Below are 25,751 nucleotides of genomic sequence, written 5' to 3'. Positions count from 1 at the left end.
GTTTGGTTTGGTTTTATTACATGGGATTCTTACCATAGCCAGGTGATATATATATACACACACATATATATTTGTCATTTCCATAAAGCCAGGGAGAAAAGTAGTATCTCCAAGCAAGATGGAATCAGCTCCTGGCCTTGATTTATATTCAGAATGTATCAGCTTCTGGCCCAGCCCAGCTGATGACCACATACTTACGCCATTTCCTCTAGTCACCCAGCCTGGGGGCTTGGGTTACCCCCTTGCCCTTAGTCTTTCACTATTTGCACTCGTCCCTTCAGCAATTCTTCCTGATCTTTCTCAACCATGTGTTGACATGATGCTTAAGCCAGTGGGATAATTAACTGGACCCTCTTCAATGTAAAGATTCATTAAAAGAAGAAGAACGCTTGCTTTTTCTGGCCCACAGTTTCCTGTGAGAAATAAGAAGCGTCCTGTGTTTCCCCCATTTTTCCAGAGTTCAGTGATGGGTGGGGAGAGTGCGAGATCCTGCCTGCCCTGGCTTCTGATCCATATCTTTTTACCAACAAGAACAGCCCTTTGCCTCTGAGAGACAAGAATGGTGGCTCTGGTGAGCGGGTTTGTCATCCAGGCATTTCCCAGTGCTGGAGGGAACCTGCACAGGCCTTAGGTAGGACCTGGCTGCCTTCCTGCCCCAGCCACCTTTCCATACCAGGCTGACCTGGAGTGTGCATGTGTGCTGGAATCAGAGAACCAGGAGTGTCGCTTGGCTAGGGCAGCTTGGTGGGAAATGGGGGAAGAGTTGGGGGTACGGGGTGGGGGGAAAGGCAGAGAGAGGGGCAGGAGGTGACCTGAGGCACAAAGGGGAGTGGAACCAGGAGAGAAAAGGGAGGCTTAGCATGAGAGGGCTTCCGGTTCCCTCTCCCTGGCTACTCAGGTCAAACCCTGCTATTCATGGCCTTCTTTGCCCACCTGTGGTGTGTGGGGGTAACTGTATCTGCCCTCCCTCTCTACCAGCCCCACTGAAGCCTATACCTGGGTGGCCAGGGCTAGGGATGCCAGATAAAATATGGGATGCCCAGTTAAATTTGAACTCCAGGTAAACAATCAATACTTTTTTTTTTTTTTTAGTATAAGTAAGTCCCGTTTAATGTTTGCAATGTTTAAGACATTACCACCCATACCCATTGCCATCGAGTTGATTCTGACTCATAGTGACCTTATAGGACAGAATAGAACTGCCCCATATGGTTTCCAAGGAGTGCCTGGTGGATTTCAACTGCCAACCTTTTGGTTAGCAGCCATAGCTCTTAACCACTAAGCCACCAGGGTTTCCATTTAAGACATACTTACACTGAAAAGGAGCCCCAGTGGCACAGTGGTTAAGAGTTATGGCAAGCTACGGCTGCTAACCATAATGCTGGCAGTTTGAATCTACCAGGCGCTCCTTGGAAACCCTATGGAGCAGGATTCTGCTCTGTCAGAATCAATTAGACGGCAACTTTTTTTTTTTTTTTAATACTGAAAAATGATTCCTTGTTTATCTGAAATTCAAATTTAACTGGGCATTTGTATCTTTATTTGTAAGATCTGGTAACCCCTCCTGGGACCCAACAGGAGCACCTGTGGGTCTGCTTCTCCCAGACAGCCTGGGCAGGGACCCTAAAGGCAAGCTTTCGTCGGTCCATGCTTAGGTATCCATGGAGCTGATAGAGGCCACCAAGACCTTTCTGACCCCCAGAATGCTTTACCTGCCTTGCAGGTCATAGCCTGAAATTTCATTATCAGTCTTTGGTCAGTTAATAAAAAAGTAGTGGAGAGATGACTGGACTAGAAGGCACATGCTGTAAGTGGGAATCTGACTGCAATTTATTAACTGTGGTAAAAGAGCAACCTCCCCAGCCTGTGTCCTCACCTGTTAAGTGGACAGAAGACCTGTTTCACAGGTTGGCTGTAAAGACTGGAAAACACAGTGTATGTAAAAGCCATTTGGCATATAGAAAGTGCTCAGTAAATATTTGCTAACAAATTTTGAGGGCAAAGAGCAGCAACTCATGGAGAACCTGGAAAGCACTGGGGTGGGGCCCTGGGAGAGAGTAGCCCCACCAAGAGGGAAGAAGATGAAATAGAGAGCCTGGGACATCAGGACTTGGCTGTGATATGCATTAGGGCTGGAAGTAAGAAGGTACCTTAGCTTCCTAAGGCTGCCAAAACAAAATATCACGAAGAGGGTAGCTTTAGAGAAGAGAAATTTATTTTCTCACAGTTCTGGATCAGGGTCTCAGCCACGTCGATTCCTCCTGAGAGCTTCAAGAGAGGGACTCTTCCATGCCTCTCACTTAGCTTCTGGTTTCTGCAGGCAATTCTTGGCATTCCTCTGCTGCTCAGTATAGATGCATCAGCCTCTGTCATCACGTGGCAGCTTCCTTCTCCCATGCATGTGTGACTGTTTTTATGTCTGTCCTTCTCTTTTATAAATCACCACTCAGAAGGGATTAGGACTAGGACCCACCCTACTCAAGTACGATTTCGTTCAACTTAACTGGTAACACTGCAAAGAAAAACTCTATTTCCCCAAACGAGGTCATATTTACCAGTGCAGGGGTTAAAACGTTAACATATCTTTTGGGAGGACATAATTCAACCCATAACAGGAGGCATGAAGATTTGCAGGTGATCATGGCTGCTGGAGAGATGGAAAGAACCATTAACTTTTAATATACATGAGTGTCAGTACAGAACGAGGACTGTATTATGCTTGGTCTGAGAAAATGCTACCTCAATTGATGCCAGTTATAAATATTGTAGCTATATCAAAGTTAGAACAGGAAAACTATCAGTGGCTTAGCTGTATGAACACAAGAAAAATACAATCACACACTACTATTTGTGCCTTCTTACCAGGTATCCCAGAGGTGGTAATGAAGACCATTGTATATGTATTTTGCTTAGGGCACATTTTACCTGACTCTTGAGTTTAATGTGATTATGACATTGTATTCTATTCAGGCAGTCATGACTGACAGAGAGTGGAAAGAGCTCCTCCCATGGGCATTTGCTTTGTAACAGAAGGTGGTGGTCTAAAAGTAAATGGTCACAAGAGAGTCCCAAGCCTTCCTCCAAGTGGCCTGTTGCTAGCAATTTCAGGGCCTGAGGCAGGAGTGCAAATGAAGACCCGCTAGCCATATGTCCAAATATGTAAAAGTTGTAAGTTCTAAGTCAAGCTAAGAAACAGTTACATAAAATATGTTCACCTCTTACCGTGACACATTTATCTTCATAACAGCCTGGAGGCCATATTCAAAGCCAAAATCCTTAGACTCCTTGAAGTTCTGTGTCAGAGCAGGGTGGTATGTTCTGTCCCCTGTCCCTGGCCTGTGATGCATTCCCCTTCTGTCCCCATTTCCACTCTGTCCAGCACTTTGAGTATCTGTATTAGCTTCCTAATGCTGCTGTAACAAGTTATCACAAACTCAGTGGCTTAAAACAACACGAATTTATTCTGTTACAGTTCTGGAGGTCAGAAGTCTGACGAGGGTCTCACTGGGCTAAAATCAAGGTGCTGGCGGGGCTGGTTCCTTTCTGGAGGCTCTAGGAGAGAATGTATTTCTTTGTTCTTCTAACTTCTAGGGGCCACGTCCATGCCTTGGCTTGTAGCCCCTTCCTCTATCTTCAAGTCCGAAAGTATAGCATCTTCAAATTTCTCTCTAACACTCCTGCTCCCTTCTTTTACTTAGAAGAACCGTTGTAATTATACTGGGCCCACCCAATAATCCAGAATAATCTCCCCATCTCAAGATCCTTAATTTAATCACATTTACAAAGTTTCTTTTGACATGTGAGGTAACATTCACAGGCTCCAGGGATTAGGGCATGGGTCTTTGAGGGGTATTGTAAGAAATGTATTACCATAAGACTCTTGTGCACATATGTGCTTATCTGTGGATATTCCTCTCTCCCCTTCAAACAGCTACCACTTGGGCCTAAGGATCAGCACACATATGACACCATCTGTCCTTGGGAGGACAGACCAGTGAAGGGGCCCATAAAGACCAGGAAGTGAGCTTAAGTCTATTTGGGAAAGGAGTCAAGGGTCCTGGCTGCCTAGAGAGTATTCTGGAAGGGGGGTATGGGCTCCAGTTATGAATATCTCCTTGCTAAGAATTCCTTACCTCATGGGGAGGGATACAGCTGGAGAAGGGACAGAGCAGAGCCTTCTAAAGCTTGGGGTAAAGGCCAGGGTCCCATCTTATCTGCGTTGAAGAGCAATACTATCCTCTGGTCCAGGGTTTATTAAACTGGGTTAATGGGACTCACTGAGATATGTATATAATTTTATTTCTTTGTGCATATGTATATTTTTTGGTGAAGAGGTTTTATAATTTTCATCAGATTTCCCAAGTGACCTAGAAAAAGTTGAGTATCACTACCCTAACCACTCTCTTTGCTCTCATTGGGCAAAACTGGCCCTTTCTGGGCCACTTCTGGTCTTCCAGTCCACAAGGATACAGAGACTTCCTTATCCCTGAGGACTGGACCTCTCCCAGCTGGCCCCTGCCTGCACAGTGAGACTTTGCAGTGACTATTCCGGGGTGCGGTAAGGGCCCATGCAGGTCAACTGAAGCTCTGGAGTGTGGGGAGAAGGACTACTTGAGGGAGATGGAAGTGGGTGTTACTTTCTTTCCTGTCCCTAAACTCACCTGTCAAGCAGAACTCAGGACAGGAGCCAGATGGGAGTCTGCAGGCTTGGATGTGGCCATCACCATCCAGGCCCCCACTGCCTGACGTGCCTGACAGGTTAGTTAGAGAGTCACCTCGGGAGGAGATCCTGGAGGAGAGGAGGAACAACATCAATTTCTACTATATACTTCTTTATTTTCTAAGAAATTAAGCTGAGTTTATTCCTGTCAGTAAATTTCCTTAGCAGAGATATTTCGATGCCTTGGAAAACATTCTTGTCCTACTTTAGTTGTATAAAGACTGTCTGTGCTGGAAGGGAAATCTGGGAGAGAGGAAGAGGTAAGAGAACTAGAAGGGGGAAGGGGGAGGGAGGAGAGAGGAGAGAAGGGAGAGGGAAGAGTGGGAGGGAGGGAGCAGAGAGGAAAGAGAGGGAGGGAAGAGGAGGAAGAAAGAAAAGAGAGACTGTATTTAAGAAATTAAAGAGCAGCTGTCTCCTTGAAAGAATTTTCTCTCCCCATTTGCTGCTATCCCCACCCCACCTTGTTGAGACAAGTTGCCTGAGGCCTCAGAGGAAGGAACCTGTGGCTATTCTCTGGTGTCACATTCTCTGGTTCTAGTCTTCAGTGCCTGCCAGGGATTTCCTTAACAGGAGGCTTCTCTGATGTGGGACATCTTTCATGGGGGGAGGCATCTGAGGGAGTAAGGCAAAGACACCAGTAGACCCAGAAACTTGTGCCGTGGTGCCTGGCTGGGGTCAGTGTACACAGTTGGAGAGTTCATTGTTGGGGGATGTCTGGACACCCTTCTCACTTCTGCATCCTCAACTCCTTCCCATACATCCCTCTGGAGAGCTGGGCCCTGCCAGCCTTCCAGCCTCAGAATCTCTCTTTAACCCTACCCAGAGGCTGAGCTCCACCCCCCCCCATCTCCTGGTCAGTGCTGACCTCCTGACCTCAGGTTGGAAGGCTTCTGGAGGTCCTGCCCTACCCAGTGAGCGCGGACTCCTCTCAGAGAGGAACAAAGAGGCACCAAAAGTGGGTGCTGAGGGGCATTCTGAAGAATTTGTACCTTCTTCTGAGATGGAACTTGAACCTCTCCCCTTGTCACTCCCCAGTAAAGTCCTACTTCTGAGAGAGAAAGTCACTCCAGGGAAACTGAGGCAGTTGTTGCTAAATATCCACTATACATTGGAAACTCTCCATGAAGCTTATTCCTTTGGCAGAGGGACAAAAAGAATCATCAAGAAAACTTCCATTCAGCCTCTGGCCAGCACTGACTGGACATCTCTCTGCCCTTCCAGACCACAGCTTCTGGAGGTCCCTAGGTCAGCCCCAGGTAGGGACAGAGCCCCGTGGTGTCCTGCTGGACTGTCACATTTGCCTTGTGTTTCGTGCTTCAGAGGACAGATGGAGAACTGGGTCAGGGGAGGGTGAGAAGGGAGGAAAACTTTGGGAAAATCTACCAGATGGGAGCTCTGTGAGGGCAGGGCCGGTGCCCCAGTTACTCTGGATCCAAGACACCAAGCACAGCACCTGGCGGCCAGAGGATACACAACCCTGTCTGCAAATAATCTGTTAATAATCGAAGAAATGTCTGAGGACTTGGCTTTCTTCTCTGAACAATCTTTAGTTCTCGTCTCGGACTGGCATTCTCTGGTTTCACAGGACAGAGTTGTTCTGAAGAGGAGCCCTGCTTGCCTAAAGCTCTGAGGGTGGAGTTTAAAAGTCAACACCATCCTTGTTTGGAAAGACAAGAATCTGTTTATTCTTTCAGTCAGCGATGATGTATTGAGCATCTGCTTTGTGCTGGGCATCGCTGGGGGTGCTAGGGCTAAATGATGAGCAAGAAAAAGAGGGTTGTTGACCTTTTGAAGTTTATAGTCTAGTCAGGAAGACAGAATCTGGCCAGATAGTCTTAACCCATTGCTGTCGAGTTCATTCTGACTCATAGTGACCCTGCAGGGCAGGGTAGAACAGTGCCATAGGGTTTCCAAGGCTGTGATCTTTAAGAAAGCAGGCTGCCACATCTTTCTCCCATGGAGTAGCTGGTGGGTTCCAACCACCAACTCTGAGGCTAACAGCTGAGCACTTAACCACTGCACCACTAGGCCTTCTTAAATAATCTTACAGATGTCTACGTAATTTCACACTGTGATGCGTGTTTCAAGGGCGAAGTTCAGGAGTCTGAGAGAAGGTTCTGCGGAGAGAAGAGAGGCCCTGGCCTAGTGTGGGGGCTGCTCTGCCTCAAAGGAGTGAAGTTGGAGGGCATCTGAAAGGCAAGAAGGAGCAGGTAGGTGAAAGGGACTGGGGTGGAGGGGAGGGTTCTGGGCAGAGGGGACTGTATGATCAGGGGCTACCGGTGGAGAGGGACTTGGGAAGTGCTGAGGAGGTTGGTGTGGCTAAGAGTTTGAGTGCAGAGCAGGGAGAAATGAGGGCAACCAAGACTGCCTGCTAACCATGGGTCATTTCCCAAAGAGCTCAAGGAGAAACAAAGACAGGGAGAAGCCTCTTCGAGCTACCTTCTGAGATGAGGGAGGCCCACTCCAGGCCGAGATTAAGGCTCAGGGATTATTCCAGGCCCTTTCTTTAACTAGTCTGAGGTTACTGAAAAAGACTACGAACATCTAAACTAGTGGTTCTTAAATCTAGCTGTATACCAGAGTAAACTGGGGAGGGTGTTAAAATGCATATTCTCAGGCCTGAATCAGACTCTCTGGAGGTGGGTGTTAAGAATTTAGATTATTCAAGGGTTTTTCGGATTGGATGCTGATGGTCTGCTATCTGGGAACCACAAATCATGTCCATGTCCCACATTTAACGTATGGGGAGAGTGAAGCCCGGAGAGGGGGTTTAATTTGCCCAAATTCACATAGAGAGTGGGTTAGTCTCTGCCTAGGGAGGCCTTTCTTCACAGGGCCTACCTGAGGCACTGTCTTGGGCACCCTTATGGTTAGGGGACAGAGCTGTGAAGGAGCCTCAGGGCCTGAAATCCTGTGTAACCTGGTCAGTATTCCAGCAGGAGTGAGTCACACTTCTGCTTGGGCCCAGGTGGGGGCTGTTGTTGTTGTGAGTTGCCAGCAAGTCGGCTCCAACTCATGGCCACCCTATGTTACCAAGGAAGACCATGGGAACAGAAGGAAATGCCTAGTCCTGTGCCATCTTCATGGTCATTGGTATGATTAAGTCCATTGTTACAGTTATTGTGTCAATCCATCTTATTGAAGGTTTCTCTTCTTTTTGATGGCCTCCTACCAAAGAATTGATGCATTTGAATTATGGTGTTGGCAAAGAGTATTGAATGTCATGGACTGCCAGAAGAACCAACAAACCTGTCTTGGAAGAAGTACAGCCAGAATGCTCCTTAGAAGCAAGGATGGTGAGATTTTGTTTCCAATACTTTGGATACATTATCAGGAGGGACCAGTCTTTGAAGAAGGACATCATGCTTAGTAAAGTAGGGGGTCAGTGAAAAAGAAGAAGACGCACAAAGAGAAGAATCGACACAGTGGCTACAACAGTGGGCTCAAACATAGCAATGATTGTGAGGATGGCACAGGATCAGGCAGCGTTTTGTTCTGTTGCACGTAGGGTCTCTATGAGTCGGAACCAACTTGACAGCACCTAACAACAGTAGCAACAACTACTTTACCAAATGTGAAGTCCTCTTCCAGCAATTGGTCTTGTGGTGGTAGGGACATAGAACCAAGACCACCTCCTATTAGCCTGAACCTTAACAAACATCACCACATTCAGCCCTTACAATAATCCTGGGGCCTAGGAACTATTGAATTATTCCTCCCATTGTGTTGTTGTTATGTGCCATCAAGTCAGTTTTGATTCATAGCGACCCCACGTACAACAGAATGAAAGGTTGCCTGGCCATCCTCACAATCGTTGCTACGTTTGAGCCCCTTGCAGCAGCCACTGTGTCAATCCATCTTGTTGAGGGTCTTCCTCTTTTTTCCCTGACCCTCTACTTTACCAAGCATGATGTCCTTTTCCAGGGACTGGTCTCTCCTGATAACATGTCCAAAGTAAGTGAGACCAAGTAGAGATCAGTAAACTGATGCTCAGAGAGGCTTCCAGGAAGCTTGGGTATCTTTATCCCTCTCTGTGGTTCTACTTTTCTGCTGCCCTTCAAAGATAAATGTGTGTGTGTGTGTGTGAGCACGCGCGTGTGCGCGCCACGTGCTTATGCTCTCAGGACTGGCAGACAGGTCTGAGGAGGCTGCTCCAGAGTCGGTGTCCTCCCTGAAACCACAGCACCTGGAAGGAGAGGTGGGGGCAGATGCGGGATGTCTGGGCATTGGAGGTGCCATCCTAGCTGCACAGAGCCAGCCGGACCAGCAGAGGTCACTGCATGGGCAAAAATGTGGCACATCCTTCTGCTCAGAACCCAGCGCGTGGCCACCCCCGCTTTCTCGCCGAGTGCATTCCTGCAGTACTCAGAAATCTGGGCTTCTGGAGAATGCCATGTTTCATGTCATTTAAACAAGAAAGACCCCATACCAATGGCTGGGGGCTGCTGCGGGACCGGGGAGGAGAGCCAGGGGCTGCGCACTGTCCTTAGGGCAGCTAAGCTCTGGGGCCCTGCCTGCCCGTGGCTCCTGCACCATGCGGCTCTGCAGTAGGTGGTCTGTGATTTTCCTCTCTGAGTCATGGTGTGGCTGCTGGGGACCAACCCTGACCAGATGGCACCCAGAAGGGGCTTCTGTGCCTGGGACACCGTGATGGGCATTGCCATCTGAATCCTATTGCCAAAGGGTGTGTGTATGTGGGGGGTAGGGAGGGTGGAGAGGCCCTTCATGTAAGCTGCGGCCTTAGGGATTTTAGGACATTACCCCAGAATCCTAGAAGAGGTGATGCGGCATGGAGGCTAAAACTGCACACTCTGGTGCCAGACTGCTTGGATTTGAGCTCTGCCCTATTCCTTCTAGCGGGTGACCTGGGACAAGTGATTTCACCTCTCTGTCCCCCAGTCCCCTCACCTGTACAAGGGAATAGTAATAGTGCCTACCTCATGGAGTTGCTGTGAGGCCTAACGAGTTACTGTACGTAAAGTGTTTGGGGGCAGAGCCTGGCACAGGGTCATTGTTAACGATGATTATTATTAACCCTAGTGTCCTTCTGGTCCCATATAAAGTCCTCAAGGGCAAAGTGGAGGCCTCTCTAAGCCCAGGTCTGGGCTGGCCCCAGAGCTTAGGTGTTGCTCATGCAGTAGGAAGGGACTGTGGATTCTCAGAGGCCACTCTTGGGTCCCTTCCACAGTGAATGTCAATTGCTGACCTGCTCTTGACCTCATGCCAGAGCACGGTCCTTGCCTTAGTCATCTAGTGCTGCTATAACAAAAATACCACAAGTGGATGGCTTTAACAAAGAGAAATTTATTTCTTCACAATAAAGTAGGCTGTAAATCCAAATTCAGGATGTCAGCTCCAGGGCAAGGCTTTCTCTCTGTCAGCCTTCTCATCAATTTTCCCCTGGACTAGAAGCTTCTTCACTCAGGGACCTCGGGTCCAAAGGATGTGCCCTGCTCCCAGCACTGCTTTCTTGGTGGTATGAGGTCCATCTGTCTCTCTGTTCGCTTTCTTTTATATCTCAAGAGGCTGCCTCAAGACACAATCCAATCTTGTAGATCAAGTCCTCCCTCACTGACACAACTGCCGCCCATCCTCCCTCATTAACACCATAGAGGCAGGATTTACAACATATAGGAAGATCACACAATGCCGGGAATCATGGCCTAGCCAAACTGATACACACATTTTTGGGGGGACATATTTCAATCCATGTCAGTCCTGATGGAGCATTCTCCCGCCCCTTTTTCTAGCTCAGTCAGGTTCAGGGGTCTCACTTCCAATGACTCTGTAGCCCCTGTGAGCCCTTGGTACCCCTCAGTGCCTGCCCCAGGGCCTGGGAGCCGTCAGGAGGGACAGGAGCCTTTGCTGAGGTGCTGCAATGAAGCCCTGTGTGTTTGGTCACATTCTTGTTCCCTGCGGAAGGGCCAGCCTCTGGCTGTGTCCTTAGAGGACTCTGCAGGTTTCTCCCGTGGTGGCATCTTCCCAGACCTTCTTGGTGACTGTGTCTGCTGAAAGAGCTCTTTGTACGTGGCCATCTGGGAAAATGCTGGCAGTTGGGGTGCCCCGCAAGTGCCTGTCGGTATCTCCCAGCCCCCTGGTTGGGTGGGTGCAGACCATCTCGCCTACCGGGAGCACTTTGCTCAGCTGCAGACCAGATTCCTGAGCTCCCACACACTGCTGGTCTCCCCAGCAGAGGGCTTTCCCCTTCCTGCAGGGTGTGGCAGGGAGAGCCCTGGGCTGGGGGTCGGGACGCCTGGGTTCTGCTCCAGGCTCCGCCACATGCTGGCTGGGTGTCCTTGGGCAAGTTGCTTTACCTCTCTGGTCTTAGGATCCTCATTCATAAAATGGAGATAAGAGCTGTCTCGCCTGCCTCCCAGGGTTCTAGCGAGATCATGAACACAGGCCTTTGATGGGAATAAAGGGCTAGCAGAAGGCTGCCATAGTTCCTGTTGCCTTATCAGGCTGCTGTCAGACTCTTTGCACTGGCCACCACTATGGGCAGCCAAATGGTTGCCTAGGAAAAGGGGCGGTTGAGACACACATGAAGGAGACAGGCTCCCTGACCTTGAGGGAATCGACCCCTCACTTTATTGGAGAAGCACACCACACATTCCTGAGGGCAGAGAAATGCATAAATATAGACATCAAAGAAACCATAGCGTGATTTTAAATATTCATCTATAAACACATAAAAGTTTCCAAACCAACAGCAGCTTGAAGTTCAAGTACTGCAGGACTCTGGAGGGAATAAAGTCATGAACCCAGGAGAAAGTACCCTAGGAAGGCTTCGTAGGGGAGGAAACAGGTTTTTGTTTGTGTGCGTGTGTCTGTGTTTTAAGGAAACGGGTACGGAGAAAAGGGTAGTGGTGGGTGGTGGTGATGGTAGGGCTTCAGGCTGGGACAATCAAGTTCATGATCATTTTAAGGTAAGAAAGACTGGGTGGTAGTTCCTGGCATACACAGATGCTGAAAGAATGAATGATGTGTCAGGAATGGTGAGCAGGTTTCCTCAGCAGGGCTGTCAGGTCTGGACCAGAGTTTAGACAAATGGACTCAAGGCAGAACATTTTTAAGGCCCAGCTCAGTATGACCCATTATCATAGGTCAGTTTCCTAGGGAAACAGACTCTGAGACAGAGATTTGCAGGCAGGAGGCTCACTGGGGAGGGCACTTGGCATCCGCACTTTTGGGGGAATGAAGGGAGCAGGATGGGGCATAAGGACAGTTGAGCTATGATGTAGTTGATCCCGTGGGAGCTCTGGAAGCGGGATGCCCCTTCTAAGATGTTCCTATTTGAAGCTTGGGAGCAAAAACCTTTATATCCCCTTATCAACCAGTCATTGGATGTGGGCTGCCCCTGGGGTGTAACCTTAGGAAAGGCAGTTTTCTTCTGCAGAGGTCAATGCCTGGAGAGGACTAGTAGTGAGCTGCCAGTGGCCAGCAAGTCTGAGCAGCTGTGGAATGAGCTCCTTCCTCCTAAAGGGGACATCTGGGCCCATCACCATGGAGACAGGAAGCCCCTCAAGTGGTGTCTGATGCCCTGCCCAGGCTCTAAGACCAACTAGCCCCTCACTTCCTTCCAGGGCATGATGATTTGGCCCCTTTCTCTAATACACCCCCTTACAGAGCGTTAGAGGTAGGAGTGAGGTTTAATACAATAATATAACAATTCTCAGCTCAGGTGAAGGGTACATTTCAGACCCATCCAGGGGCTTTATCAAACCGCTGTCAGTAGATTCCGATATGCACCGACTGCTATGACTAGACGATAAGCTCCGTGAGGTTAGGGCTCTGTCTATGTTGCACAGTGGTGAGCCTCTGAGCCCCAACGCAATGAATGCTTGGGGAAAGAGAGGCCTCTGTCCTCATCCTCAGCCTCATCTCTCACCACTGTCTCATTGGTTTTGTGTTCTGCAACCACTGTGACCCCCTTGCCTTTGCAGATGGTTTTCTCTGTCTGGATTTCCCCCCTCCCCCTTCTTCTTGTCTGGGTCCTGCTCAGCTATTACTTTCCCCTCTCTCTGATTAAATGAGTTAGTGTATGTGTGGTGCTCAGAACAGGGCCAGGCACATGCTGAGACCTACACCGGTGCTAGCTGTCGCTGTTCTTCCATTCTGCACTGGCACTTAGTGCTGACCACGATCCTAAAGTGGACTACACTGTTTTTCAATGGCTTTTTAAAACCTATTTATCTTCCCACTGATTTGTAAGCTCTTGTCGAGCAGGTGCCAAATCCTTTTCTTTCTATCCACAGCATCTAGTAGGGTGCCTGGCACATTGCCGTTGTTGTTAGCTGCTGTCAAGTCAGCCCTCGGCTTATGATGACCCCACTGACCCCACGCACAGCCCCATGCACATAGGATTTTCACTGGCTGATTTTCAGAAGTAGATCGCCAGGCCTTTTTTCCTAGTCCATTGCAGTTTGGAAGTCCCACTGAATCTTGTTCAGCATCACAGCAAAATGCAAGCCTTCACTGACAGATGGGTGGTGGCTGTGCTTGAGGTGCTGGGAATTGAACCCCGGTCTCTTTCATGGAAAGTGAGGATTCTACCAATGAACTACCACTGCTCTCACTGCCTGGCATGTAAAAAACCAAACCAAACCCATTGCTGTTGAGTTGATTTTGACTCATGTTGCCCTCATGTATTTGAGAGTAAAACTGCTCCATAGGGTTTTCTTGGCTGTAAACTTAATGGAAGCCTACTGCCAAGCCTTTCTTCTGCAGTGCTGCTGGGTGGGTTTGAGCTGCCAACGTTTAGGTTAGCAGTCAGTTAGTAAGTGCTTAATAAACATGTGTGCGATGAGTGAAAGAACTGGACCCTTAGGGATACAGTTTGAAAAACCTACTTAAAGTATTTTTAACGAGGGACTAGTTGGGTGAGACTAACTGACAGTGGCCAAGTGTGGCATCATCATTGCATAGTAAGTACTGAATACTGAATGAATGAATATTGAGTGAATACATGGTTTGATGGATGGTCGGTTGGACAGGCTGATAGGTAGATCGCTAGATGGATGAAGATACGGGTTGACGTATGGCTGTTACCCAGAGTGGAAGGAGGCCGGGATTAGAAGGTTGAGGGGAGGCATTCAAGAGGAAGGAGGACAGGAGAGGGCTTTTACGTCCCACAGAAGCCAAGTGAATCTGGGTGGGGGAGTCTGATAAGGTACCTCCTGGCTTGTCCAGGTGAGGCTTGGGGAAGCGCTGCCCTTGCCTCTTTCCACCTGCAGGTAGTGTGTTCCCAGGGAAGGTGCTGGGGGGCCATTACTCATTCTGACACATCCCTGAGGTCACTATAAAGGCGGGCAGTGCTGAGGCACTGCAGGGCGCTGAGTCAGCAGAGGAGATGGGCTGGGAAGGGAGTGGGCTTGACTGGAGAAATCTTGGGGGCTTGGTGCCAGGGGCAGTGGTCCCTGTTCCTCAAGGGGGTTGGCAGAAAATTCCCCCAAGAAAAGGAATCAGGGGAAGTGAGAACCACCTGTAAGAGGATGCAGGGGTCTGTCACCCCAGAGAGCATGGCTGGGCACGGCTCTGTATCAGGTGTCAGGAGTCCTTGTTCCAGAAAGGGCCTTACTTTTTTCTGTCAGTCAAGAAAGCAGACAGTTGGACAGTCACATGGGTCAGCTGATAGCTAGTGAAATGGGCAACCAATTAGCCAGTCCACCTGTCTAGCAGTCAGAGAAAGTTTGTCCAACAGTCCCCTGGGTGGGACAGATGGGTTGGTCAGCCGAGTTGGTAGGTTGGTGTACATCCTCTGTGCACCCTGCTTGCTGAGTTCAGTATAGGTGCTGTGGGCAGTGGGAGTCAGTCTAGAAAGAGAAGAGACCCAATCCCTGCCCTGGGGAGCCTCTGCCAGGGGTTCTTATGGGGCAGTCCTGCACCTTTGGGACAACTGGAAATGCATAGGGGTGTTCTGGTTGTAACAAGACTGGGGAGGGGCAGGTCAGGCCAAGTCTCCTGTGATGAAGAATCACCCAGAACAATCAAGAATTACTCCACTCCAACGGCCAGGAGTGCTCTCTTGGAGAAATACTGTTTAGTCAAACAGAACATTTTATATAAATGGGTTGCAAGGTTTGTCCCCAGCTCTGCTCCTCTCCACACACCCCAGACCCTTAGGCCTGTCCTGACTCTCTCTTCTCTCTCTTCTCCTCTGGAAGATACTGGAGTTGCTAACATTGAAGGTTTGGAAAGTGCCATGAGCTGTGGGGAGGGAGGTGGCAAGAGGGTGAGAAGTAGAAACACCATCTGCTTGTGGGTCTGGCTAACTCCTGCAGTGGGAGGTTGGACCACAGAGCTGAAGGAAGTGAGCTTCTGGGATGTGCCTCGAAGAGAATCCTGTCCCTCTGCCCATTGTTTAGGGCCTCCAAGGGCTCCTGGCAGAGCTCCACGGCAGCTGAAGGAGGCTCCCAGCTTAGCAATGAGGGGCAGCGCCCCAGATGCTGTCTGGGTCCAGTGTGGGCTCTGGGTCTACCCCACCCTAGTCCCTTCTTGGTTTCTTCCTCACTTCAGGGTGGGGCTGTCATGCAGGGAGGGGGTGGGGGTGGGGTGGGCAGCAGGCTGCTTTTCCTAACACCACGTGTCCTGGAAGGACAAATGTAAAAATATAAAAAGCCTCTGGTCTTGGGGCCAGATCACAGGGCTCACATGGCTGGGTGGCCTGTCACCTTTGCTGTCAGGCTGTCAGCGTCTGGGAAGTTTGAGGCACTGGCTGCAGCCGGGGCTGGGGGAGTGCAGAGCTTGGTCAAAATATGCCTGATATCTGCAGAGTTCCTCCTCACCTGCTTTCCTGGGGTTGTGCTCCAGCATCACAGGCCAGGCTTCGGAGGGGTCGTTCTCAGATCCACTTCTCAGATAGGACAACAGGCTCAGCACAGGGCACTTTTAGGGCAGTGAAACTATTCTGTCTGACACTGTAATGGTGGACGCATGACATTAAATACTTGTCAAAACCCATAGGACTGTACAACACCAAGAGTGGACCCTAATGTAAACTATGGACTTTAGTTCATAATAATGTATCAGTATTGGTTCATCAGTTATAACAAATGTCCCGTGGGAATGCAAGATGTTAATGATAAGGGAGACTGTGTGTGTGTGTGTGTGTAGGGAAAGAGGACATATAGGAATTCTCTGTATTTTCTGCACAAGTTTTCTGTAAACCTAAAACTGCTCTAAAAAAATAAAGGCTATACAAGCAAGCAGCTAGCAAGCAAGCAAACAAAACCAACTAAGGCTCAGGCCCATGACTGGCTAGTGATGCTATGACTCAGACCCAAGTCTTCTGGTTGCCGGTCCAGCGCTCATTCCTTTCCAGCACGATCCTTTGGGAGCCAGTGCTGCCCACCATGAATAGGGAGAAGCCACCCCAGAGACCTTTTCCTAGGAGGTATTTTGTGAGAGTTTGTGTGGAAGGGGTTTTTGGGGATTTGTGTCTTCCACCACAGCCCAGCAGAAATAACATTGGAGAAAAAAGAGGCCTGCCTGGGGGGCTGGCCCAGGGGTAGGACACTAGATTTGGTACCCTGCAGGACTGGAGACAACATCCCCAAATAGTCTCAGAGGAGGTAGCTGACACCTCTCTCTCCTCTGCCCCATGTCAGCAGCTTCTGGAATTACAAGCCTACAGCAGACTTGGTGAAGCCCTGGTAGGCCAAATCCCTGGGGGCCTGGAAAGCAGGCAGTGAGAGGGGAGTGGCTGGGCCAGACTTGGTGAAGAGGGGCCTGGGGCTGCTGGGACTTTTTACCAATCACTCTGCTCACAGTACCTTCACCAACACTGGGCACCCCAACCGGCCGGAACAGGGAGTGCTCTATTCAAGCCACCTTTCGGGCCCCCTTGGCAGTAAGGAACCTCTACTCTTGGCTTCTTCCAGAACTCTGCCTAATGCCTATAGATTGCCTTGGGGCTCCCCTGGGTCTCTGCTCAGCCCCGGCAGACTGGGCCAGGATGAAAGTGAAGCTGTCAATAATTCATGCTCCAGCTCCCCTCACTTCTCCAGCTCGGCTGCCTGTAAATATTTCAAGGGCTTCAAGGGGCAGAGATGGACCAGCAGAGATGCCCAAGATGGGGCTGGATGAAGCCTCATCCTTTCCCAGAGGCTCTCAACCATGCTCCTAGCAGGAGAGGAGTCTAATCCCAGGCTTGGAGGTGGGGGTGGGGGTGTCCAGAGACCCTGACCACGTATCTGGTCCCTACCACTTGTATTCTGGTGGGGACGTGGGTGCTGGGCCACACCTTCTATGGACTGGCTGGCAGCCACCTTGGAGCCAACTGTGGGGGTTGTCTTCAGCTCTGCTATCTTCCTCATCTCCCACTTTCCTTAGGTTTATCTCCCCTCACTCTGCCTTCCCCACATTATCTGCTCTGGTTCAAGTCTCGATCATCAACTTCCTGGACAATTGGCCCAGCCACTTTGTGACCACACATAGCCTGAGGAATTGTTCTAAAACAGAAGTCTGACCCTACCCCTTATCTCAGGATCTTCTCAAACTCTGGACTATCCTCAGGGTAAGAATCTCCCTTTTTTTAAATCTCAAACCCAGGGCCATCATGAGTTGGTTTTCGGGGCCTTTTAGCCTCATGTCCCAGCCCCCTCAGCCTACTCTCCATGGTCTAGTCATTCATATTCCCTGTACGCCCACCTCTAGCCTTTGTTCTATGTGGGAGGATCAATCTCAGGACTACGTGTATCTCTGAGCTGATTCCAGGGTCACTGCGCTGTCCTGTGCCAGGCCCACCATGCCGTGCACACCGGAGGTGAGATACGTGATGGGCCTGGGTCCCCTTTCCAGCTCTGCCAATCATGTCTCTCTTATTCTGACCTTGTGTCATATTTTTCTGAACCTCAGTTTATGCCTCTATAAAGTGGGAATAATTGTACCTACCTCCTAGGGCAGTTGTGAGGCTTGGAAGCAAGGTCTATAAAGTGCCTGGCTCAGTTCGCAGCACAAAGTATGTGCTCCAGCCATGCTAGGGGCCATCTTTGTTATGCCCTCTGTGAATTGCAGGCTCCTGAGTTTCCAAGGAGAGTAGACACTTGGAAACTCTGGCAGGGGTACCAAGAATTCTCAGAAGGGTCTCATGGTAAGTAGTATATCTGGGAGGAACCAGGGAAAGTGAGAGAAGGAGGAAAACCAACACAAGGTACACAATGGAAGAACTGCTGTGGTGAATTGGAATGGATCCCATTCTACTGGAGCAGGGACTGTCTGAGGAGAACACAGCCTGCCTCTCACAATTGTCCATCTGAGCATCAGCCTGGAGGCTGAGGGCTGCCTCCAAGGGTATTGGTTCCCTGAGCTTAAGAACTACGCAGGCACAGGAGAAGAGCAGACTCCCACTGATGTTCACAGCTGCAGAGAAGCCCCAGGGCAGGCAGTGGAAGGTTTTTGGCTGGTGCTTGAGGAGAGTTCAAAGGCACTTGGAGCTGTGGCCAGAAGACAGAGAAGAAGAGCACAGCAGGAGAGCTCTTGCCCTGAGAATGATGTTGAGGCTAATGGAGGAGGAGGTCTGTGGTCATTGGGCTCCTCCTTGACCTTCTCTCATTCACTTATCAAGGATCATTTATTGATCATTCACTAAGTGCCAGGGAGCAACCAGATCATTCTAACCATGGCCAGCTCCTCTTGTCCTCTTACTCTGGCCCTGACGTGACTTGGTACCAAATTAGGCCATAAGGCAGAGCTCACAGGTAGGTGGCAGGTAAGCGGCCCTCTCTTCAGGTTATGGTAGCAGTGGGATTCATGGTTGTCATCCCTCAAGCTTCTTCTTGGGGTCTGGAGAGGTGCCTTTCTTCTTCATCCCAGGACTCTTGACCTTCCTGCCAGTCTTAAAGGGATAGGCACTTCACCTCACAGAGCCGTGTCTTTCTGACATCAGGTAGACATCCTTGGGAGTGAAGGTGTCTTAGTCACCTAGTGCTGCTGTAACATAAAACCACACATGAGTGACTTTAAAGAACAGAAATTTATTTTCTCATAGTTCTGGAGGATAAAAGTCCAAATCAAGGTCTTGGCCATATTGATTCTTTCTGTGAGACACTCTCCTAGTTCTGGTGGGTGTCTGCTAGTGATCCCTGGCGTTCTTTTGCTTGAAGATGATTCTTACGCGTCATCTGTCATCCCACGTGTGTGTCTGTGTCCATTCTTCTCTTTTTATAACTCAGAAGTGATTAGATTTAGAACTCACTCTACTCGGGTATGATCTAATTAGCAAAACAAAGAAAACCCAATTTCAAACAGGATTATATCCATAGGCATAGGGGCTAGGATTCTAGCACATATTTGGGGAGGGTGGTGGGGGGGACACAAATTCAATCCATAACAGGAAGCAAGAACCAGGAGCCAGAAACTTCATCTCCAAAGGCCAGTATGGAGACATCTTAGAGTCTGTGTGCGGGCTTCTCCCTCTCTGTTTGAAGGAGAATGTATTTATATTTCTCACATTTATATTTGCGTACCTGAATGCGCACATATACTTAGAATTGAGAGAGGTTCTTTTCTGTCTTCTTTCTCTCCTCTCAACAATCTCCAAAATACTGGTGAGAGTAGCAGTACTTGAGTGTCCATCCATCCATTCATCTAATGTTTCCCGGACCTGAAAACCCAGCAAGGAAAGGAGACCTAATTAATGACCTTGTTTTGGAATTCCAGTCTGGAATTGCCATCTGAAGACATGGTCTGAATCCCATCTCAGCCACTCACTTGTTTTGGGTCCTTGGACAAAATCACTTCACCCCCAAAGCTCAGTTTCCTCATCTGTAAACTTGTTAGTTGCTGTTGAGTGGATTCCAACTCACAGCAACCCCACGTGCACAGAATACAACTGCTCCATAGGGTTTTCACCACGGCTGTGACCTTTCAGAAGCAGATTGCCAGTCTAGTCCTCCGAGGTGCCTCTGGGCTGGTTTGAGCCTCTAACCTTTGGGCTAGTAGTTGGACACTTAATCATTTGTACCACCCCAGGACTCCTTCTGTAAACCTGAGGCTGGTAACAGTGATCACAACGACCTCACAGCATTTAAGCAGGCTAAAACGAGAGTCCGAATGTGAAACAACAATGCAAACAACGGACTGTTGTAAAAATGTAAGGCATCTACCTCTGCCTTATCACCTTCATCATCTTCATTACCCCTAGTCATCCTCCTCTTCCAACTCCTCTTCAGCAGGTAAGAATAAAAATCCTTGCAACAGGACAAGCTTCACTGATGCTTATAGAAATGCCTATCTAAGTGGGCCACACATGAGCTGCTGGGAGGAAATGGACTTAATTTATAATTGGCTTCATTAGGAGTCTACTTCAGAGGTGGGTTCAGGGGATCCTTAACCCAAACATCTGCTGGGCTCTCCTCTGAGACCTGCCTGGGCCTCCCCAGCTATACATAGCTTGGTGATGCAAAAAAGGATGGAGGCAGGAACTGCAAATGAAGCGGCAGCTAATGAAAAATTCAAGCTAATTGTTTGTTAAAAAGCCCTACTTGCTTCCGAAGGGCTTTTCTGGGCTGGGGAGCGGGATGTGGAGTGGCCTGTGGCTATTGTCGGTTTGTTAGGTGCTCTTTCCTAGAGCACCCAGGGCAGGATCTGGAGAGGATGGGGGGCTTCCTGGGCAGGTGGCCAAGTGGCTGCCTCTCTGTTGTCTGTATCTGGGGGAAGGGGAAGCTTCGTGGAAGCTCTGGCTTAGGTAGTCAAAGCACAATGCGTTTGTCTAAAGAGTTGTGAAGGAGCCCTGGTGCCACATGGTTAATAAGCGGTTGGTTGCTAACCAAATGGTCAGAAGTTCAAACCCACCAGTCACTCCGTGGGAGAAACAACTTGACAATCTGCTCCTGTAAAGGTTACAGCCTGGGAAACCCTGGGGAGCAGTTCTACCCTGTCCTATAGGGTTGGCATGAGTTGGAATAGACTGACAGCACACAACAAAAAACAGCCGTGAATGTGTCTATGTGGCAGGCATGCGATGTGTGTGTTGTGGGTATGCAGAGGAAGAGGAAAGACAGGAAGTATCCTGAAAGTCCCCTGAGTAGGCAAGACCTACTCTTGATTGGTTGTGATTAGAGAAAAAGTTTTTTCTACCTGGCAGGGAGAGTGGACACTTTGTAGGGGGTGGGCTGAGTCTGAGGTGGGAGGAGAGAATGATGTATGCCTACCTGAGTCAGGGGAAGCCAGACATTTGTTTGGAAGTGAAGGTCACTAGTGGTGAGTTAAGGACCCCACTGACATTGGCCGAGCCAATGTGCACCAAGTGAGAATTATATGACAGGCCCAGCCAATATGAGGGGCCAGCCAGGATGTGGGGAAGGGCTGCTAGTTGTGCGGATTCTTGGGGAGGTCCCAAAGGAAGGAAGAAGAGCAGAGAAATTAGATCAGACTACTTGATAAACTGATTGATGTTGCAAGAAGTGGCCATTAGGATTGGCTCAAAAGTTGAAAGCAGAGAAGGCAGAGGAGCTTAGGGAGATGTCTGTGAATGAGCCTGGAAGAGGGAGATGGAGCCAGCCATGGATTTGGGGATTCCAGAGGCCTTGAAGAGCAGTGTCAGCCCCCAAGACACAAGGGTGCACTTGAGGTATAATTAGTATCTTAGTCATCTAGCGATGCTATAACAAAAATACTACAAGTGGATGGCTTTAACAAAGAGAAATTTATTCTCTCACAATCTAGTAGGTTACAAGTCCAAATTCAGGGCGTCTGCTCCAGAGGAAGTCTTTCTCTTTCTGTTGGCTCTGGAGGAAGTTCCTTGTCATCCATCTTAACCTTGGTCTGGGAGCATCTCAACGCAGGAACCTCAGGTCCAAAGGATGCCCTCTGCTCCCCGTGCTGCTTTATTGGTGGTATGAAGTTCCCAACTCTCTGCTTGCTTCCCTTTCCTTTTATCTCTTGTAAGATAAAAGGTGGTACAGGCCACACCCCAGGGAATCTCCTTTTACATTGGATCAGAAATATGGCCTGAGGAAGGGTGTTACATCCCACTCTAATCCTCTTTAACCACAGAAAGAAATTATGATTTATAACACACAGGAAAATCACAAACGGAGGACAACCACACATGGCCTAACCAAGTTGACACATATTTTGGGGGGACACAATTCAATCCATTACAGTGAGGGAGGCTGTACTTCCCAAGATCAAGGCTAAAGAAGAAAGCTGGTCTCCTTGAAGGTGTTCCCAGAGTCACAGCTCATTATGGGGCATAATTTTGGGTTAAACTGTGTGAAGCTCATTTTCATTATGACACTGACCTCTCATTGAGTACAATCTGCACCCTGAGATTTCTTCACTGTTAAGAAGTAGATTTTGCAGTAAGGCATGGTAGAAAGGGCATAGACCTGGAGTCACACAGACCTGGGCCCAAATCCTGGTTATCACTTGCTAGTTTACTTCTTTTGGGAAGCTTTCATTGATCTCCCAGACTAGGGTACATATATTATATATTTCCAGAGCACCTTGTTCTTCTCTCCATCTTTGAAGTCTACACAGCACAATGTGGTGAAATTACGTAATTTAGACTCAAGCTGTGTCAAGCTGGTTTTCATTATCAGTCTGTTTACCTGACATTGGCCTCTCCATAAAGTATAATCTGTACCACAATATTTCTTCACTGTTGAAAGTCTCTATCTTTACATTATGAACTCTTCAAAGATGGGAACCACATCCATCTCTCTGTGGATCCCAGACACCTTGGCCTGTGCTTGGAGTACCTGATTAATACACGTCTGTGGAACTGAACTGACCTTTGGTGACTTCACATTCCAGATCCCAGTTTTCTCATTGGTAAAATGTGGACAGACAATAATGACCACTTGGGATTGCGGAGTGGCCTGAATTAAATAAACACCATAAATGAAAAGCCCTGCATAAGATCTGGCACATGAAGTAGGTGCTCACACACACTGCTGAATAAATGACTTTCTCAGTCTGATGTCCTTTAACTGCATGGAGGAGAAATTCTCATCCCTCAGGTGAGAAGAATGGAAAGTGACCAGGGGTTCTGGGAGAACTTCTCTTCGAGGTTGCCTGAATTCCTTTTGTACAGGTTCTTCTCTTGAAATGTCTATGACCTGGGCTTCCTAGCAAAGGACCTGGAATTTTCCTTCCAACTGGAGGGTTCTAGGGACAGGGAGAGCTGGTTAGAGGGAGGTCTGCCTAGCGGTAGGGGTATGGAGAAGGATGGGGAGAGGTAGAGGTGAGGATACTTCTGTAAGAGAGTCTAAAGAGGTCCCTCTTACGTGCAGCAGCCTAGGTTTGTTCCGAGGACAGAACAAGAAGAAATGAGTCTTTGCAACAAAAGAGCTGAGAGTAGACTTAGAAGAAACTTCCTGTTATTTCTAAAGTCGGTTGTCTCACTTCTATCTCAGAAGATTATTTTTAAAATTTAGGAAGTTCCTGCTAGTCTGGTTTAGGAGATAACACAGCCATGATGGCCTCTACATTTTTATTGCTTTCTAAAATAAGCAGATAATACAGGAAGAAATACAGTCTTATATTCTGTTTGTCAGTGTGTCGTACTGTGGTGGCTTGCATGTTTCTGTGATGCTGGAAGCTATGCCACTGGTATTTTAAATACCAGCAGGGTCACCCATGGTGGACAAGTTTCAGCAGAGCTTCCAGATTATGACAAACTAGGAAGAATAACCTGGTGATCTACTTCCAAAAAAAAAAAAAAAAAAAATTGGCCAGTGAAAACTGGAGAGCAGCAGAACATTGTCTGATACAGTGCTGGAAGATAAGCCCCTCAGGTTGGAAGGCACTCAAACACCACTAGGGAAGAGCTGCCTCCTCAAAGTAGAGTCAACCTTAATAACATGGATGGAGTAAAGCTTTTGGGACCTCCATTTGCTGACGTGGCATGACTCAAAATGAGAAGAAACAGCTGTAAACATCCACTAGTAATTGGAACATGGAATGTATGAAGTATGAATTAAGGAAAACTGGAAGTTGTTCAAAATGAAATGGAACCCTTGAAGACTGATATCCTGGGCGTTAATGAGTTGAAATACACTGATAATGGCCATTTTAAATTGGAAAATCATATGTTCTAATATGCTAGGAATCACAAATTGAAGAGGAATGGCGTCCCATTCGTTGTCAAAAAGAACATTTCAAGGTCTATCCTAAAGTACAATGCTGTCAGTGATGGGATAATATCTATATACCTACAAGGAAAATCAGTTAATAAGACTATTGTTCAAATTTATGCACCAACCACTAATGCCAAGTTGAAGAAATTGAAAATTTTTATCAACTTCTCCAATCTGAAACTGATCGAAGATACAATCAAGATGCATAATAACTATTGGTGATTGGAATGCGAAAGTTGAAAACAAAGAAGGATCAGTAGTTAGAAAATATGGACTTGGTGATGGGAATAACAACAGAGACTACATGATAGAATTTTGCAAGACTGAGTTACCCATTGGAGATACCTTTTTTCAACAACATAAATGGTGACTACACACGTGGACCTTGCCAGATGGAATATACAGGAATGAAATTGACTACATCTGTGAAAAGAGACAATGGGGAATCTCAGAGCAAGGTCAGGGGCCGACAATTGCTCATACGTACATTCAAGTTGAAGCTGAAGAAAATTAAAACAAGTTCACTAGGGCCAAAGCGCCACCTTGAGTATATCTCACCTGAATTTAGATGCCATCGCAAGAATAGATTTGACATACTGAATACTGTCATGGATTGAATTATGTCCCCAAAAAACCATGTGTATCAATTTGGCTGCACCATGATTTCCAGTATTGTGTGGTTGTCCTCCATTTTGTGATTGTAATTTTATAAAGAGGATTATGGTGGGATTGTAACACCCTTACCCAGGTCATATTCCTGATCCAATGTAAAGGGAGTTTCCCTGGGGTGTGGTCTGCACCACCTTTTATCTCTCAAGAGATAAAAAGGAATGGGAAGCAAGCAGGGAGTTGGAGGACCTCATACCACCAAGAAAACTGTGCCAGGAGCAGAGCTCATCTTTTGGACCTGGGGTCCCTGTGCAGAGAAACTCCTAGTCTGGGGGGAAGATTGATGAGAAGGCCGACAGAGAGAGAGAGCCTTCTCCTGGAATCGACCCCTCGAATTTGACTTTTAGCCTACTTTACTGTGAAGAAATAAATTTCTCTTTGTTAAAGCCATCACTTGTGGTATTTCTGTTATGGCAGCACTAGGTGACTAAGACAAACACTAATGACCAGACAAAATCAGAGGAGTTGTGGGATGACATCAAGGACGTCATACATGAAGAAACCTAAAGGTCATTAAAAAGAGAGGAGAGAAAGAAAGACCGAAATGGATGTCAGAAGAGACTCTGAAGCGTGCTCTTGAAGGTACAGTAACTAAAGCAAATGGAAGAAATGACGGAGTAAAAGAGCTGAACAGAAAATTTTAAAAGGTGGCTTGAGAAGATGAAGTAAAGTATTACAATGAAATGTGCAAAGACCTGGAGTTAGAAAACCAGAAGGGAAGAACGTGATCAGCATTTCTCAAGCTGAAAGAACTGAAGAAAAAATTCAAGTCTCTAGTTGGAATATTAAGGATTCTATGGGCAAAACATTAAACCACGCAGGAAGGATCAAATGAAGATAGAAGGAATACACACAGCCACTGTACCAAAAAGAACTGGTTGACATTCAACCATTTCAGGAGGTAACATATGATCAAGAACCAATGGCACTGAAGGCAGAAGTCCAAGCTGCACTGAAGGCATTGGTGAAAACGAGGCTCCAGGTATTGACAGAATACCAACTGAGATGTTTCAGCAAACATATGCAAAGCTGGAAGCACTCAATTATCTATGCCAAGAAATTGGAAGACAGCAAACTGGCCAACCATTGTGCCCATCCAGAAGAAAGGTGACCCAATGGAATGTGGATATTATTGATCAATATCATTAATATGACAAGCAAGCAAAATTCTACTGAAGATAATTTAAAACTGGCTATAACTGTACATCGACAGGGAACTGCCAGAAATTCAAGCCAGATTCAGAAGAGGACATGGAATGGAGAATATCATTGCTGATGTC

At 47.9% G+C, this 25,751-nt stretch overlaps 2 protein-coding genes across 2 annotated transcripts in view; one reads left to right on the top strand and one right to left on the bottom strand.

Moving 5' to 3' along the window:
- RBM15 (RNA binding motif protein 15) overlaps positions 1-25,751 on the top strand; it is a 1,133,685-nt gene that overhangs the window by 275,612 nt on the left and 832,322 nt on the right. The gene's annotated exons all lie outside the window — the stretch shown is intronic.
- The window catches only part of KCNA2 (potassium voltage-gated channel subfamily A member 2), a 73,294-nt gene continuing 52,283 nt past the window's right edge, over positions 4,741-25,751 (bottom strand). Inside the window, exon 5 of the transcript XR_007516753.1 lies at positions 4,741-4,789. The gene's annotated coding sequence lies outside the window, so the exon portion shown is untranslated. The remainder of the gene's footprint in view (positions 4,790-25,751) is intronic.

This window comes from Elephas maximus, chromosome 3 (assembly GCF_024166365.1).
Source record: "Elephas maximus indicus isolate mEleMax1 chromosome 3, mEleMax1 primary haplotype, whole genome shotgun sequence".
NCBI lineage: Eukaryota > Metazoa > Chordata > Mammalia > Proboscidea > Elephantidae > Elephas > Elephas maximus.
The sequence above is the reverse complement of the archived record's forward strand: the minus strand, read 5'-3'. Positions and strand labels throughout refer to the sequence as shown.